This window comes from Desmodus rotundus, chromosome 5 (genome assembly GCF_022682495.2).
Source record: "Desmodus rotundus isolate HL8 chromosome 5, HLdesRot8A.1, whole genome shotgun sequence".
In the NCBI taxonomy this organism is placed as follows: Eukaryota; Metazoa; Chordata; class Mammalia; order Chiroptera; family Phyllostomidae; genus Desmodus; species Desmodus rotundus.
The window spans coordinates 23,486,644-23,503,038 of NC_071391.1; the positions used below are offsets into that span (position 1 = coordinate 23,486,644).

The 16,395-nt window shown below is 43.6% G+C and overlaps 1 protein-coding gene across 3 annotated transcripts in view; it reads left to right on the plus strand.

Annotated features, from left to right (window-relative positions):
- Positions 1-5,763: 5,763 nt before the first annotated feature.
- LOC112303192 (uncharacterized) overlaps positions 5,764-16,395 on the plus strand; it is a 198,065-nt gene continuing 187,433 nt past the window's right edge. For all 3 annotated transcript variants that reach the window (XM_053925173.1, XM_045194261.3, XM_024558659.4), the window contains exon 1: positions 5,764-5,873. The gene's annotated coding sequence lies outside the window, so the exon portion shown is untranslated. The remainder of the gene's footprint in view (positions 5,874-16,395) is intronic.

Here is a 16,395-nt window from a genome sequence, read left to right on the forward strand (position 1 = left end):
CAGTAGATTAGAGAAACGGTAGAGTGAAAGATGCTGAGAACAATCTGATCACACGCACACACATCCATTATGTTTTCAGCTTCGAACTATTCCAACTTCAGACGTTCTTTTTCCTCCTGACTTCCTTAGAAAAATGACATGAGCAAATTTTTCAATGCAGTTGGAAGCAGACCCTGTTAGAAGAAAGAGGCCAATACCCGGGGCAACTGTGACAAATGAATCTGCTAGGAGGAAAGAAAAACTGAAAACATTCAGAGAGTTAAGGATCCAGGAGTAATTGCAGTTTGGCTGGGCAGGGCCGATATGGACTTACATTTAGTACTGACTCACGATCAACATTTCATGGTGCTTCAGCATTTATGAGGCATTTTTCCTTATACTGCCAATTGGCCCAGGCTCTCATAAATCTCCACTAGAGCATATTTGGTACATACAATTACACTGAGATGTAATAGGTATTATTTTTGGCAGCCCAGCTGTTTATTTCCTATCTTCCCTTTTCTGGCAGCCGATTCAAGCCTGGCCAATAGTAACACCCGTTCACCGGAACCCATGGAGGACCAAACGGTGTCTTCCCTTGGGATTTTGATGTAGAGTAGCCGATGCAATTACCCACCCACCTATCCACACCCCAAGCTGGAAAGCTGGAAGGCAAGACTGGAGCTGTAGAAGACAACAATGGGGATGGAGAGAGCTTAGCAACACGTTTGGACCCAGGATCAATCAGCCCGAAGCCAAACTCCTTGGGATGTCCTAGTTAGGTAAGGTGAGCCAAAAAATTCTGTTTCTGGCTGAGCTAGTCTGGGGTATCTGCCACTTGCATAAAGAGTCTTGATTGATACCACCATTTGTACAAGTGACACATCCATTGTTGCAGGTTCAGCTTGAAGTGAGCCTCTTTGATGAAGTCCTCAGTGACGAGTCTCCCCGCTGACCCCTTTTTCCCAGTAGCCACACCACTCCCTGCATCAAACAATGGGCACAGGGTTGCATGCAATGGCAATGTTCTCCGATTTTTCAAATATTTTTTCAGTTGCATTGCAAGTCCTGTGAGAAAGGATAGTACGCTCCCCAATTAAGAAACAGGAGTTCTGAAAGTTTTAAGTCTTTTGGTTAGAGCTTGAAATACATGTCTCCAGAGAAGTAATGTAAGCAATGGTTAAGTTCCCAGGCTAGCTCAAAAAAGCCCACTTTATGAAAATGTGTGTAGAATGGCAGAGAATAATAGAGGAGTCATACAGAGAACTACTGCTTGGGAAAAAAGTAAGTCTGACTTGAGAAAACAAGGAGGTAGAAACTGTCTTTTCTAAATGATCTGGTGGAGCTTTAGAGTTGTGTTGGTCTTTTTTTTTTTAAACCAGAATTAGTTGTAATTTTTACCAAACTTACTTTACATGGTTTAAAGAGGCAAATAGTTCTACAAGGCTTATCACACACACACACACAAAAATTAGCATTTTCCAAACTGCTCTACCTCCTCGATTTTCTTTTTCTTGGAGGCAATCGCTTTTAATTTTTTAAATTGTTTATTTTGGCATTTAATACTAACACATATGTCCGAGCCAGTTTTTGATTTTTCTTTTAGGCATTATCTTAATTTCTGAAAAGGGATGTAAGGATGTAGCTTCTGCCCTGGCCAGGTGGCTAAGTTGGTTAGAGCACCGTCCTGATACACCCACGTTGTGGGTTCTATCCCTGCTCATGGCATGTACAAGAATCAACCAAGGAGTGCATAAATAAGTGGAACAACAAATCCATGTTTCTCTCTCTTCCTTCCTCTCTCTCTAAAAAAATCAGTACATAAACAAAAAGAATTTAGCTTCCATCCTCATCTTGGTACACACTGCTCACACCCCCTGTCTTCCTGATGCAATTCTATCATAATTGTGGTCAGCTCAATATTTAGTGTTCACGTTAGTATGAGTAGTACATGCAATTCACTGCTAAGCCATGTACCAAGATTACTTTTCTTTTCTATTACAACTTTTAGTTTTCCCAGGAATTATAATTACCTTATATTTTGTTGGTTTTCTTAGGTTTTTATGTAATTATTCATTTAGCCTCAAATTCTCTCCCAGTTGGCTATATATCTTCTCAATAAGTTAAAAAAAATATGTTTTCTATCAATTCCATCTTTTTGGAGACATCACTACTGGAGCCTTTTGACCTGCTCCAATCGGAGGGTTCTGCGAGCCTACGGCGTAGCCGCTGCCCGGGACCTGCCTTCATCTGTGTCCTGGTGAGTCTGTTTGCTTTGCTCTCGAGGTGCGTTTCTTGCTTTCTGAATCCCAACTTTCCCTTTTTTTGCTCCACTGTGATTTTGGTGACATACCTTCTTTCCTAGTAGCTTTTTTCTTTGTAAACATGACATACATTTTACCATTTTAACTATTTTAAGTGTACACGTCAGTTCATTAGGTACATTTACATCATCGTGCAGCCATCTGCCACTGCCCGTCTCCAGAGCTTCTTCGTCGTCGCAGACTCAGCGTCTGTGCCCATTGAACACCTCCCCGCCCTCCCCACCCCTCAGCCCCGGCCACCTGGGCTGCTTTCTGTCTCTGTACATTTGACTGTTCTAGGTCCCTCATATAAGTGAAATCATCAGTGTTTATCTTTCCTATAGTAGCTTTTTAAGAAAGGGTATACAAGAGACACATTTCTTGAGCACATGCATGTCTAAAGATGTCTCTACTTACTTTCCCACTTACTGATAACTTGGCCTAAAATAAAAGTCTGCATTGGATGTACCTTTCCATTTAATTTAAAGGCACTGCTCCAGTGTGATGTACCAGTTTGGTTCGTGGACTCTGGAGCCAGACTTGTGTGGTTCTAATCCCGGCTCCACCACTTATTACCTGTGTCATACTGGGCAAGTTACTTTGCTCCTTTGTGCCTCGAACTTCTCAGGTGTAAAATGGAGATAATGATAATACCTAATTCAAAGGGTTATTGTGAGGTTGTTCTAATATAGTACAATATATTGGGTTGGCCAAAAAGTCCATGTAGTTTTTTTCTGTAAAATAAAAGACACATTTTTCATTTTCACCAGTAACTTTATTGACTTGGATATTGTATGCCAGCTATCTCCTGCTATTGGCTTCTAGTGGGTAGAGGCCAAGGGCGCTGCTGAACATCTTCCAGTGCATAAGGCAGCCCCACAGCAAAGACTTATTTGGCCAAAATGTCAATACCACCAAGAAACTTCACAAACCACTTTTGACACATTTGATTAGTCACAGCACCTTCTGCATACATTGTACCAATCTTTTCTTGTGTTTCAATTGTGTTTTTACCTTTCTTGAAATAATAAAGCATAATATGCTGAAATGTTGTGTATTTTCTTCCATCTTCAATATTAAAATGGCCACACAAAAATTCACCAATTTTGGTAAGTTTTTAAAAAATGCACGCTGGTATGACAGCTGTCACGATACCATCTAACAAAATTGTTTCAAATGAAGTTAAAGACAACTGAGCCCTCCTAGAGCTCTTTGGCCAACCCTGAAGTTAAAGTCTGCCTTAAATGTTACCTACTGCTGCCTTCCAACTTTCACCGTTGCTCTCGAGAAGTCTGAAGCTGTTTGATTCATGATCCTTTTTAGGTCACTCATTTCTTCTTTTATTTAGAAGTAGTTAAAATCTGTTTGAACCAATATTCTGAAATTTCATAATGATGTTCCTTCACGTAGGTTTATTTTCAACCATTGTTCTGGGCACACTGGAGGTCTTTTCAATCAGAAACTCATGTTCTTCAATTTGGACAAATCCTATAATTAATTAACTTACTTATTTAATGATAGCCTCCTCTCTATTTTTTTTGTCCTCTGTTTTGGGAACTCCTATCATATGGTCGATCTGGTCTATCCTTTATTTTCATCTATATCTTTTATCCCTTAGTCATTTTTCATAACATGGACAAAAGTAGGTTGCCAGTTGTGTGGAAAATGATACAATAACTGATAAATACTTATGCAAGAATAAACTGTGTGTTGGGTACTTACAACAGTCAGCCTACTTTTGCCCACCCCTGCATTTACTGTCCAAGAGCTCTGTCTTGTTCTCATTTGCTTTTTCTTTTTAATAACCCGTTCTTGTTTCATGTATGCATGTCTTCTTTTATCTCTCTGAGATTTTTAACAAAAAAAAAATCCTGGTTTTCTTCTCCCTTTATAGCCTTTTTTTGCTCTTACAACATATTTAACATTGGAATATTTTCTCTAACATCTGGAGATTCTTGGTATCTGCCAAGTGAGGCAGGGAAAAGCTGACTAGAGGTTCTGAGTGTGTTGGATGGGGTTTGTCAGCCATGGGCTTTACTGTGGTGTGGGTGGTCTTCTGTGTACTGACCAGGAACCCCTCCTGTCATTATAGTTTCTCTTTAGCTGGCCAGAGCCACCAGAGAAGAGGCTTGAAATCTCTCCGAAGAATGCATATCAGGGCAGCATTTATGTTTTCATGGAATCCTCTCATTTTTAATGCATTTATCCTCTTCAGAGAATAAACCCTCAGTGTTTTTCTGGGGTGGGGAACAGTCACCCAAATGTAAGAAGTTGGAGAGGATATCTAATCGCTTCGTCAATAGACTTCCAGCTAAAGCTCTACTTTCTGCTGGCTCCCAGTTTTACAATGCAAATTAGGGTCCTTCTCAGTCTTCACCCTCACCAGTTTAGAGTTTGCTTTCCTGGATTTGCTGTCAGTTACCACTGGATTTTAAAAACAATTTTTTAACATGAAGGGCAACAGTTGTTCTTGCTGCACTTTTCACTTTCCAAAGCTTGTTAAAATGGAGCTCTCTGGGCCTCCTTCCTCTTAATCTAACACATCAGCTATAGTGTAGGCCCTGAATCCTGAGCATGTTACAAGGGCCCCTTGGGAATCTGAGTAGGTGGTCCAGGGAGCACATTTTGAGAAATTGGCTTAGACAGTGTTTTGCCAGAAATTACCAGGGTTGCTTGAATCTGGAGACTTCTCTGAAATTCCCTTGTTCTGTGTCACAGGCTCTTGGGGTTCAGGCTGAGAACACCTTTTCCCATGAACCCACCGAGCTCTGCCGGAGTGACCCACTCTGGGGTGTGTTTTACAGAGCAACATTTGGGAAAATAGGGCTTTCTAACATCCATCTGGTGTGGATGGCTCTTTTCTAGGATTTCTTAAAATTCATGTAACCACTTCTGAAAACAAGCCTGCCAGGCTATGTAGTACCTGGTAATGGTACTATATATTATTAAAAACAGTAATTAGAGAAAAGTAAAAAAAACGGGCCAGCTTGACATTTGGTTCAAGGAATAGGAAATGGCCACTCAAAATTTGGAAGCACATTTTTGGGGGTCCTTGTTCTGCTCTGCACCTTAATTTTTGTGTCCAAACAACGCTCTTCTTTCTTCCGAGCCCTGCCTCCCGGCTTTGAGCCACTCCGGAGTCTGACTATACTACCAATCCTCAAACCTCTGACTCCAACCTCTAGGCACTGCCCTCAACCTAGAGGCCAGGCAGGAAGTTGGGGCTCAGGCTGCTCAGGTGAAGCTCTCAACAGCTCTCTAAGGAATTTTACTGCTACCTCTTAGGAGGGGGCGCCGGAATTCCTTGCAGATGGGGCCCAACTGCCCTGCCAGACCTGCCCCACCAGGCCACCGGCCACAGCGGGGGCTGGTTGTCTTTCCAAGTCAAACGTCAATGGCAGCTAAGCCCACAGGGGCCCCACGCCGCCCAGCCCCGCCTCCACCAAAGGTCAGAGTCTCCGGGCGCTGAGCGCCGCATTCCCATTCCCGGCGGGTGCGAAGGGCGCTCCCCGGCCCAGGCCACGACGTCACTTGTGACCTGACCGGTGTTCCCGCCCCGGCTCACGTAGACTCGAGCGACACAGGCCGAGGGTAAGCGCTGCGCGCCCCGAGGGCGTTCCGGACCCCAGTGCCGGAGCGCGGGCCGGTCCCAGGGGTCGGGGGCTCCTGGTGCCTCCTCCGCGCACTCGGGGCGCAGGCCGGGCGTCTGGCTCGAGTCCGCCGCCCGCCTGGGTTTCAAGTTCAGATAAGCGCCGGCTTTGCGGCTTCCCTTCCGCTCCTCCTCTTCTGCTCTGGAGAGGGCTGTGGTTCAGGGGCCTTCGAAGGCGCGCGGACTGCGCTCCTGCGTGGCAGGGGGCGGACATGTCCCTGGTCACCCGCTGCTTCGCTCCCCCAGCTTCACTTTCTGCCCTTGTCCCCTTTGCGCCGCTGGCCTGGAAAGTCCACCCCGTTTGCCGGCCGGGACGAGCTTCCCTTTGCTCGGCTCAGGAATCCCCTTTTGAAAACACACCGGAAGGGGGAGCTTTGGACCAAGTGAAGGCTTTTCTGTCCCCAGTGGGTCAGCCTCCCGCGCACCTGGTTTTAATAAGAGCCCAGGGAGAAATATGGCCCGGGCCCTGAAGGATCCCCGAGATATTCTCTCCACAGAGGGAAGGAAGGGTGCACGTGGATTGTGCGTGAGCAGACGCACTCACTGTACAAGGGTTTACGAAGACCTTGTGCACTTTTCAACTTTAATTGAAGCTTGGAAAGCAAGTAGGTAGTAGTGATGTTAGAGATGGGATATAAGCAGCAGTTAAAAACCCATTTATTAACATTGAGGACTAGGCGACTGCACAATTATTTACAATGTATTCTTTTCTTCCCCGTTTTAATATCAAAAACGAAATATTGAAAAACAGCCCCTGCCTCTTTCCATACTCTCTCTCTCTCTCTCTCTCGCGCGCGCACACACACACGATAAAATAATTGCACTTATTGGTACACGGCATTCTTATTTTAAATTCTGGAGCAAGGGAGGTAAATTACATCCCAACAGATCAGAAGTCTTCTTCAATTCTGAGAAAAATGAGCTGGAAGTTAAAGATTGTGTCATGTTTTCAACCTATGCATTATAAAAGTTTAAAGGATAAAGGACATGAAAGCCTTTTTAAAAAGACCCTTGTGAGACACAGTATGTATTCACACACATTCTTCTTGCATCTTTATTTAAAGCTAAGGACAAATTTCTTTCCAGCGGAGCACTTTGATCTTTCTACTCTTAAGAAAATTACTCTTGCTTTACCTTGTACTAGAATTTGGAGAACACTAATTTTCATCAAACATTTCTTAAACTCCTAATTGACATTTTCCCAGTGGCCTTAGGGTCTTGCACTTCTGTTCCCTCTGCCTGGAATTCTTTTCCCTAATTTGCTTTGCAAACTCCTCCTTATTCAGATCTCTGCTTAAATACCCACATCTCTGCCCACCCCCTGGCAACAACCGTACTTTATTTTTTTTCAAAGCACTAACCAGCCTTTAAAATTATTAATTTGAATATTGCCCACCCTCCTACCTCAATAATATAAGGGACTTTGGTGTTTTGCTTGCTGTTGTATCCTAGAACCATACCCCCCACACCCTGTGTCTACTGGCACTGATTTTTAGTAAATAAATTTTTAAAAAAACTTTGTTGTACAGAATGTAGCCTTGAGAGCACTTGCTAAATGAAAGTGACCCTTGAGGAAATACCTTTAGTGTCCTGTCCCCTCACTTGCCTTTTCAGAAGGGTGACTTAGGTGCAGCTGCTGTCCACTCTTAGGGCCCCATGGGCAGTGTCCCAGGTCAGGAAGTAGGCTGTGGAAGCAGCCAGGGCCTCTGGCACTTTGGGGGTGGGGTCTGGATTTTGGACTAGAGAGCGACTGGGATTCTCCTCCAGAGGCCTGGAACTGCTAGCTGTGCAACCCCCCGACCCTTTAGCACTTCCCAGTGCTTGGCTGCACGCACGAGGTTCCAGGGTTCCTGGTGGGAGCTGCTCATGAAAGATGCTCTGTTATTGTTGGACTCCAGGCACAGGGAATAATTAGGGGAGTGACATGAGCTAAAGTGGAGGCCTTTCCTTGTGGGCTGGACTGCAAGGCTGCAAGCGGCCTGCTCTCTGGCAAAGGCCATGGATTCCTGTGGATTCCTATGTGGTTCACTTCTCGGAGGAAGCCTTGGTGAGGAAGAGGCTGGGACTGGGGGCAGGAAAGTTTGGAATTTCCCGTGGTTCCTTGGGGGATTGATTGTTGTGAACTAGCCGGGGCAATACCAGGGTGGAGTGTCTGGGCCTGCTTGCCTTTCCTCAAGGCCACACAGGGCTCCCAGGGTGTTACAGACAGCCCTGGCTGGGGCCTGCACGCTGAGTGGGTGGTGTTGGAATAGGAGTGAAAAGAACCCAGTGTTCTGGGAGCTATCAGTTGCCAGCAAGAAAGAAGCTTTTTCTTAAGCTCTGCAGTGCCCAGCATGGTGCCTGGCTCATAGTGGGTGTTTAATAAATGTTTATTCAAATATGGAATGTGTGAGTGTTCCTCAAACTGTGTTTCAAGCCTGTGTTTCAGCATTTGAGCTGGACTTCAAAGTTGGATAAAGACAAGGGGGAAGGGGAGGGAGTTGAAACCTGACTGAGGATGAGCAAATGAGGTTGGGAGGAAACCATGGGGCCTATTGAGAGGAATGGAAACTGCACGCAGTTGAGGTGACTAAGCCTTAGTCACTAAGGGGTCAGGCCTTTCTTATCTAGTAGGCAATGGGGAACCACTTGGGGTTTCTAAGCACAGTTGTGACATGCGCAGGGTCGTGATCTAGAAGCATTCTGCTGATGGTGGTTAAGATGTTAGAGAAAAGAAAACAGAGACAGGGAGCCAGCGAGAAGCCTCCTGGGAGAGTCACAGGGACCAGTCATAAGGACTTAAACCAGTGGGGGGCAGGGAGATGAAAAGAGGTTGATGGAAGATGTATGACTGGAGCTGAATTTGTAATTTTCCCCCCTATTTTCTTTTTTTATTGTTGTTCAATTATAGTTGTCCCCATTATCCCCCCATTACTCTCCTCTGCCCTACCCACCCCCACCTCCCACATTCAATCCTACCCCCTCCATTGTCTTTGTCCATGAGTCCTCTATTCATGTTCCTTGACAACCCTTCCCCTTCTTTCCCCGTTACCCCCTCCTCCTCCTCTGTGGTCACTGTCAATCTGTTCTTTATTTCCATGTCTCTGGTTCTATTTTGTTGACCAGATTCCACTTATAGGTGAGATCATATGGTATTTGTCCCTCACCACCTGGCTTATTTCACTTAGCATAATACTGTCCAGTTCCACCCATGCTATCATGAAGGATAGCGGTTCCTTCTTTCTCTCTGCTGCATAGTATTCCATTGTATAAATGTACTAGTTCTTTGATTCACTGATTTGCTGATGGGCACTTAGGCTGTTTCCAGCACGTGGCTATTTTAAATTGTGCTGTAATGAACATTGGGGAGCATATGTTCTTTTGAATTGGTGTTGCAGGGTTCTTAGTGTATAATCCTAACAGTGGAATTGCCGGGTTAAAAGGCAGTTCCATTTTTAGTTTTTGAGGAAATTCCATACAAGAGCTGAATTTGTAATGTGATAACTGATGGAATGTGTTGACAAAAGGGAAATTTAAAAAGACTGTAAAGATTGGAGATTGCATGCCATTGACAAAATAAATTAGTCAGGAGGAGGAGGAGGAGCTAGGCACATTTGGAAAAAGACCAGTGGGTGAGGATCTGAGAAATCTGGAATTCAAATTTCTATATTATAGACTTCCCTGAGCCTTTAGAGAAAATGTATCACACAGCATTTCCCAAGTTGTCTACAGCAGCGATTTTCAACCTTTTTTAAAGTCCCACGGCACACATAAGCTAATTACTAAAATCCTGCAGCACACCAAAAAATATATTTTTTGCCAATCTAACAAAAACAATAGGTGTAATTTTGATTCATTCACACCAGATGGCTATTGTTGTGTTGGCTGTTGTCTTTTTTTTTTAATTTGACAATCTAAGGGAATAGAGATCAGTGCCCCTGACTAAATAGTCAGGTGTTGCATGTTTTATACGTTTTTATGTCACGCTGGTTGAAAACTGCTGGGCTACAGAAACCCTGCTTTCCTCCTCCACAAACATTTCACAGAACATAGTTTGGAAAGGTATCGGCAGATCAGGCCTATAGGTATGGAACGAGCCAAGCGCTTTGGATTTTCAGGCGCTCACCGTTAACAACATCAGCCCTTCATTACAGCAAGGGAGCCCTCACAGGAAGCCGCATGCCCAAGACCCTGGGTTCTGGAACCCACGTCAGTCTGCATTGGCTCATTTCTTCACGTTGCTATTCCAGGTCCTGTTTCATCATGCCCCCTATTTATAGCATATGAATGGTGCAATATCAACTTTGAAAAGAAGATGAGTGTGAATTTCGTACTTACTCCTGAATGGGTGGGAAATTCTGAATTTTTAAAGAAATACTTTACATTTTCTTCTGTAGGCCTGGAGGAGGAGGGGGCCCTGTTTGTGTTATTGGTGCTCTTGCTACTGCTCCTGTTTAGACATGTTTCCTTTAGAACAGGGTCCTTGGGTTTTGAAACAGCGGTGCCATCCAAATGGGCTCCTCTCTGGGTCTGCTGCAGGTGGTGCAAATGACATTTAAGGACATGACTCCAGTTCAGTCAAAGGCTCCCCTTCCCAGAAAGTCAACACTGTGATTTTTAAAAATGTTACATGTAATATAAAATTTATCATTTTGACCATTTTTAGTACATAATTCAGTAGCATTAGGCATATTCATGTTGTGCAATCATCACCAGACCCATCACCAGAACTTCTTTTTCTTAAACTGATCACGCAAAGCCATTAAACAGTAATTCCCCATTCCCCACTCTCCCCTGCCCCGAGCAGCCACCATTCTAGTATTTTCTCTCTGGGAGCCTGAGTGCTCTGGGGGCCTCGTAATACGTGCAATCATACAATTGTGTGTCCTGTGGCGTCTGGCTTATTTCACTCAGCATCACGTCTTCAAGGTTCATCCACGTCATAGCACGTGTTAGAATGTCCTTCCTTGTTAAAGCTGAACAGTATCACTCCATTATGTGTATATACCATGCTTATTTCTTCATTCATCTGGCTATGGACATTTGAGTTGTTTCCACATCTCTGGGTTCTTAACTTCTCTAACTAGTCCTTGCCTGGAACTTCCTTCTGTACAAGCTGGAGATACCTCTTGGGGTTGACCTCCTTACATTTGTGTTAAGAGAAAGTTGCAAGCCATCTCACTAAATCACGATGTAAAATTGGGCTCATCAAACTTTAGAGAAAAAAATGCTCTGGAATCCCAATATCAGGCGGGCTTGGGTAGCAGTTCTATACTTGACTTGTGGGGAAGAGGTGCTAGTCCCAGGAGCTAGCTCGGAGGATTCCTAGGAGAAGAAAATCCCTTTTAGTTTGGGGAGGGAGCTGGGCTAACTTAGCAGTCAGCAGTTCAGTGTTGGGCCTGTGCCCTGTGCTTTCCTAGTTCCTAGACCTTTGCAAGGCGGCAAGCATTTGGGAAAAGGGTGGAAAAGTCAATAGGTTGGTTGGAAATCTAGTCCAGAAACTATGGAAAGTGCTGCTTTGGAGGCTGCTGTTGGGTCTTAGCTTTGAGTCAGAGCGATTAGAAGGGGGTTGAGAGGAGACGTGGAAACCACCAGAGTCCTGAGTTCATCCCAGCTTCCCACACCATCCTTCTCTCCTTCCCAGAAGACTTTGCTTTAGGGAAAACAAAATAATTTTGATTGAGCTGTTATGTTGGACTACTGTAATTTCAAAGCTAGTTAATGAGGTTGTTTCCCGGTTGCCAGCCTTACAGGGAACTAGCTTTACCACTAGAATCTACTGGTTCCAACTTGTACACTGAGGTGCCACACATTAATTCACAGGGGTGCCGTAAGATATTTTAAATTTTTGAGGGAAACCCAACTACACTCAACATCTCTGGGATACCCGAGAACTACTAGCTCCAGGTGTGAAGGGTTCACAGTTTCAACATGAGATTGTGCTTCATTCATTCCTTTCGATGCTACCACATTGCAAAGCTGGGTTTTTAGTGGCGGCTTTGATAAAAATTGAGACTCTGGTGAAAATCAGTGTGGAGTAGGGAGTGGGGGAGCAGCGTCCAATCTGATTCCAAACTTTAAGAAGTTGTACAGTGTCCAGTAGTTGTTCATGGTCCATTAATAAGTATATGATCATTGAAGTAAAAATATGTTTTTTCTATTCATGTATATTATTTTTTCAAATGGCTAAATTGTTAAGACACAAATTCTTAGTAAGTTGTTTGGATTTCACTGCTTAAGTAGTAGGGATTTCTTTCATCCTAAGGGCACCATAAAAAGTCACCCAGGCCCTGTGGGGAGCCGTGTACCCAGAGAGTTTGGGAATCTTTAATCTGTCAGAAAACTCCCAAAGATGTAAATTTGCATTTAGGTAGGTCAAACCTTTAAGAAGGTTAAGTGATGGAGGTACAAGAGAAATAAAATAAACACTTTGCTTTGACATTTTCTAAAGTAAATTGCTTTATTTTTCTGATCATAAAATTAATATGTATTATTTTTAAAAATCTAGAAAGGTGCAAAATAGAAAATGAAAACCTCCATATTCCCACCCTTTCCCCCCTCCCCCCAGAGATAATAGCTGTAACTTTTGGTGGATATTCTTCCAGGCCTTTTTTTCTGTTTATTAATTAAGAATGCTAGATATTTTATAAAAATTAATTATATAAATTTTAGTTTTATTGCTTTTTGAAATTCATTAGATTACAGCTATCTTTCCATGTCAACGTGAATAGGTTTCTAATAACATATAATGCATGTATATTTTCTTCAAACAGATTTATAATACACTTTCAAGGGAGAAAAGCCTCTGAATTCTAGAACGTTTATTACTAACTGTGAGATGATTCCACTCTTAGAGTAGCTCAACCGTGCCCCCTTGTGGCTTGATGTGATTTTTAACATTTTTCTTCAAATGTGCTGAAGGCCTTATATTCTGACATGGAGTATACAAAGGTAAATGAAATAAGATTAGGAGCTCAGAGTCTGTGAGAGGAGATGCAGTGTGAAATTAAGTAACTATTAAAGGAAATAGCACATAATTAGGGACTGTAAGAGAGCTACAGTGAGAATCTCATAGGAGGAAGAGGTTGTCCCTCTGTGAAGATTAAAGCCCCGGTAGCATGCTCACAGCAGCAGCAGTGACAGCGATACAGATAACATCTACTGCATGGTATAGACCAGGAGCCGCTCTTTGCATCTTTTTAATAGAAAAGATGGGATCTCTCTTGTTTAGACCTTTAAACATGAGTAGCATTTCGACTTGGAGGGGTGACGAAAGGTGGAACGAGAGCAGGAGACAGTCCTCCAGGTGGGGTGACTGCAAGGGGAAAAGCCGGGCAGATTGCTGCAGTGAGGTGGGAACCAGAAAGAGGTGAGTGCCTTGAATCCCAGGCTGAGGAACGTGACCCTAATTCTGTTCACTGGCAATGGGAACCAGTGACTCCGTTTTTTCTTTAAGTCAGGGGAGTAATTTGATGAGAGCTGGGCTTTAGGAAAATTAGCTCTTCAGCGGTGTGGCAGATGAGAGACTCCAGGTGGAAGGGCCAGTGCGGAGGCTGCGGCAGTGACCCGGGCCAAGATATAGTGTGCTGCTGCCCCGAAGAGGGGCCCCAGAAAGCAGCGAGGCGGGGAGGACTCTGGGCCTGGTTAGGGAGCCGGCAATGACAGGGTTTCTTCTTTGAGTTTCACGTGTGTGTTATTCTTGCAAAGCCACAGTAACATTAGGTGAACTTTGAATGGAGGCCTTCATACCCAGTGGGCTTATCCTACATGAACTAAATAGATTGACTCACCAGCCAGTGTCCACGAGCTGACTTTACCCAACTCCTCCAAGGCACTAGAGGGACAGCAGCCAGATCACATTATTAGGCCTCTGATTTGGGAATTTTGACCGAGCCCAGGTCCTCTGGTGGGGCGCATTATTCCGAGCCATTCTCTAAGTTTGCGACAGTGGCCTGGCATTTGGGCAGAGGTGTCACAGTACGTTTCTTTCTCCAGTGGGTAACAAGCCAGAGGCAATTTGCCGAACCTGAACAAACAGGGTTTGGATTCGCCCGGAGGAGCCGATGCTAAGCATGGGAGATCCCTGGAACTGCTTGGTCAAGGGGCTGCTGTTTTGTGGCCGTTTACAAAAATGAGACAGTTCACTGAGATGAGTGGAGTTTATTTTGTCTTCCAAAATCATCCATTTTTACGTTTTATTGATAAATGCTTGTAAAAGACAGTCTGTCTTTGATATGATAAGTACTGAGAGCAGCGATTCTCAAAGCAAGGGCACCAGTTGTTTGGTGAGCCCCTGGGATCTTCTTGATGGGTTCAGGCCTATCCCATAAATGTATAGGGTGTTATTGTGTAATGGGAAGTAAGGTACGTAAGTTCGTATTTATCTCTAATAAAGCTAACAACAAATGATTCAGATATCTTCCTCCCAGGTCTTTGGTACCACCGGCTTCCCCAAGCACATGGATGTGGGCGTGTCCCTCCATAGTCTGAGGGTCTCCAGGGTGGAGAGATGTGACTATATTCATCGCTTTTGTTTGCATTTCCCCAGTAACTTGTGAACTTCTCTGCACTCCGTGGGTCCTTTCAAATACTTTTCCTTGAGAAACTATCGTGTGTTACGTCCCATTTTAAAGATAAGTTGGATGGAGAAAGTTATGTCAGGTGTTTCTAGGGCATCCAGGACCTGAAATTCAAAACGTTTCCCATGGCTTTTTTTCTCTGAATCTGAGAGAACGTGCTTTTGCTCCTGGTCAAAGGGGTGTGACTGAAACCCTGGGATAGACTGCTACGTGGTTCTTGAATTTGTGGACCACTAATTAGCATGCTTGAGCTATTTCCAACTTTGCTGGAGTCATAATTCAAATCTGATTTGTCATTAGTATACAGCAGCATCATATTTCAAACCCTATCAGATGATGGTTATGTACTTTGTCACTTTTTAACCATTTAAATTACATTCCTGTTAATAGGATCTATGTTTTAATGTCAACAGGGGAGCTGGTGGATTGCATGGTTCACGTCTAGTTGAGTTTTTATGGCTAATTGGGCACATATGTGCTAAACTAACCCCTCTATTTAGAAGTGAAGGATTTTACTAAAAATGAGCATATTTTTATTATAGGCAGCTTCGTTTCATCTGCTTAAGTAGTTTTTAAACACGAAGCATTTTTCAGTACAACTGTATCTTGATGTGTTAACTGTATTTTTTAAAATGCAGATTTCTTTCACTAGCTTAATGGGAATTCACAGAAATCATAGCCTTTTAATTAAAGCCAATATGTTTCAGTGCCAGACATGCTGAAGGATTCCAGTGAACCAAAAAAGAGCACATTTCTGCACGGGGAGTGTGCATATGGGACCCTTCGGAACCTGACAGAGATGCCTGATGGAAGGTTTGGAAACAGGAAGAAGATTAATAAAAAGAATATCAGAGTAATTTTCAGAATAGCTTAAATAATGTGCGTAGTGAAATAATTTTCTACACCAAAGGATGGTTTGATTGAAAAATTGTGAATCCTGCATAATCTTAATACTACGATGTCTAAATCTAACTTCAATCCGTTGGAACTAAAAAAGAGAGCCTATGACAGCTCTATTTTTTCAAAACTAAAATTGGTACAAGTGACTGTATTTTCAGAACTAGTTCAGGTGGTGTGACAGGCAAAATTTGGAAGACAAGGGAACAGAATATTTGAAATTGAAAGGGTCATGGAAAATCTGGAATGTACCGGTCACCGAGCCATTGTAAGGGCAGCTCTAAGAAAGTCAAGGGCTTTTGTTTGGTTTCAGTTTTGTCAGACAGAAAGAGCCGGGGACCAGAAGTCAGATGACTTAAATTTTAGTCCCCGCCCTGCCCTTTACTAGCTGTGGTCCTAGACAAGTCACTTGACCTTGCCGTGTTTCTGCTTTCTCAGTGGTAAAACAGTGATTATATCTTCCGTAACCATCGTGGGGTAATTGTGAGGATCCCAATGAACTATTGTGTATAAAAGCTTCTCGAAAAGTAATGCCGACGCATTACTTATGTAAGTGGAATTATTTCTGTGGGTTTGAGCAGCCGTGGCCAGACAGAGAGCATGCTTTGTTTGTCATTTCCTTGCTCAGGTGCTTCAGGTCATACCTGCCTGGGGTAGGGACAGGCCCTGCAGACAGTGCTGAATGAATGCATGAATGAATGGATGAATGAATCCATGAACGAATGAACAGTTCTCTTTATTTTGGTTTTATTTTCTCTCTCAGAGACTTGGGCCAAAAAGAAAAAAAAAAAAGCAAAAAGCAAAAGAAAACTAAATGTGTGGTGTGGGAGTCTGTAGTGTTTTACACAGGTGCACTCTGCTGGTCCCCATCCAAGTCTGGGCCACATGTGCAAACACCAACACCGTCTGGTAGACATCTAGCATTACACGTGCACAGGATGTTCGGTGGGATAGTTCTCTGCGAGATTGGATTTGGCAAATGCAGTATTTTTAAGGAAGCCAGTGACAG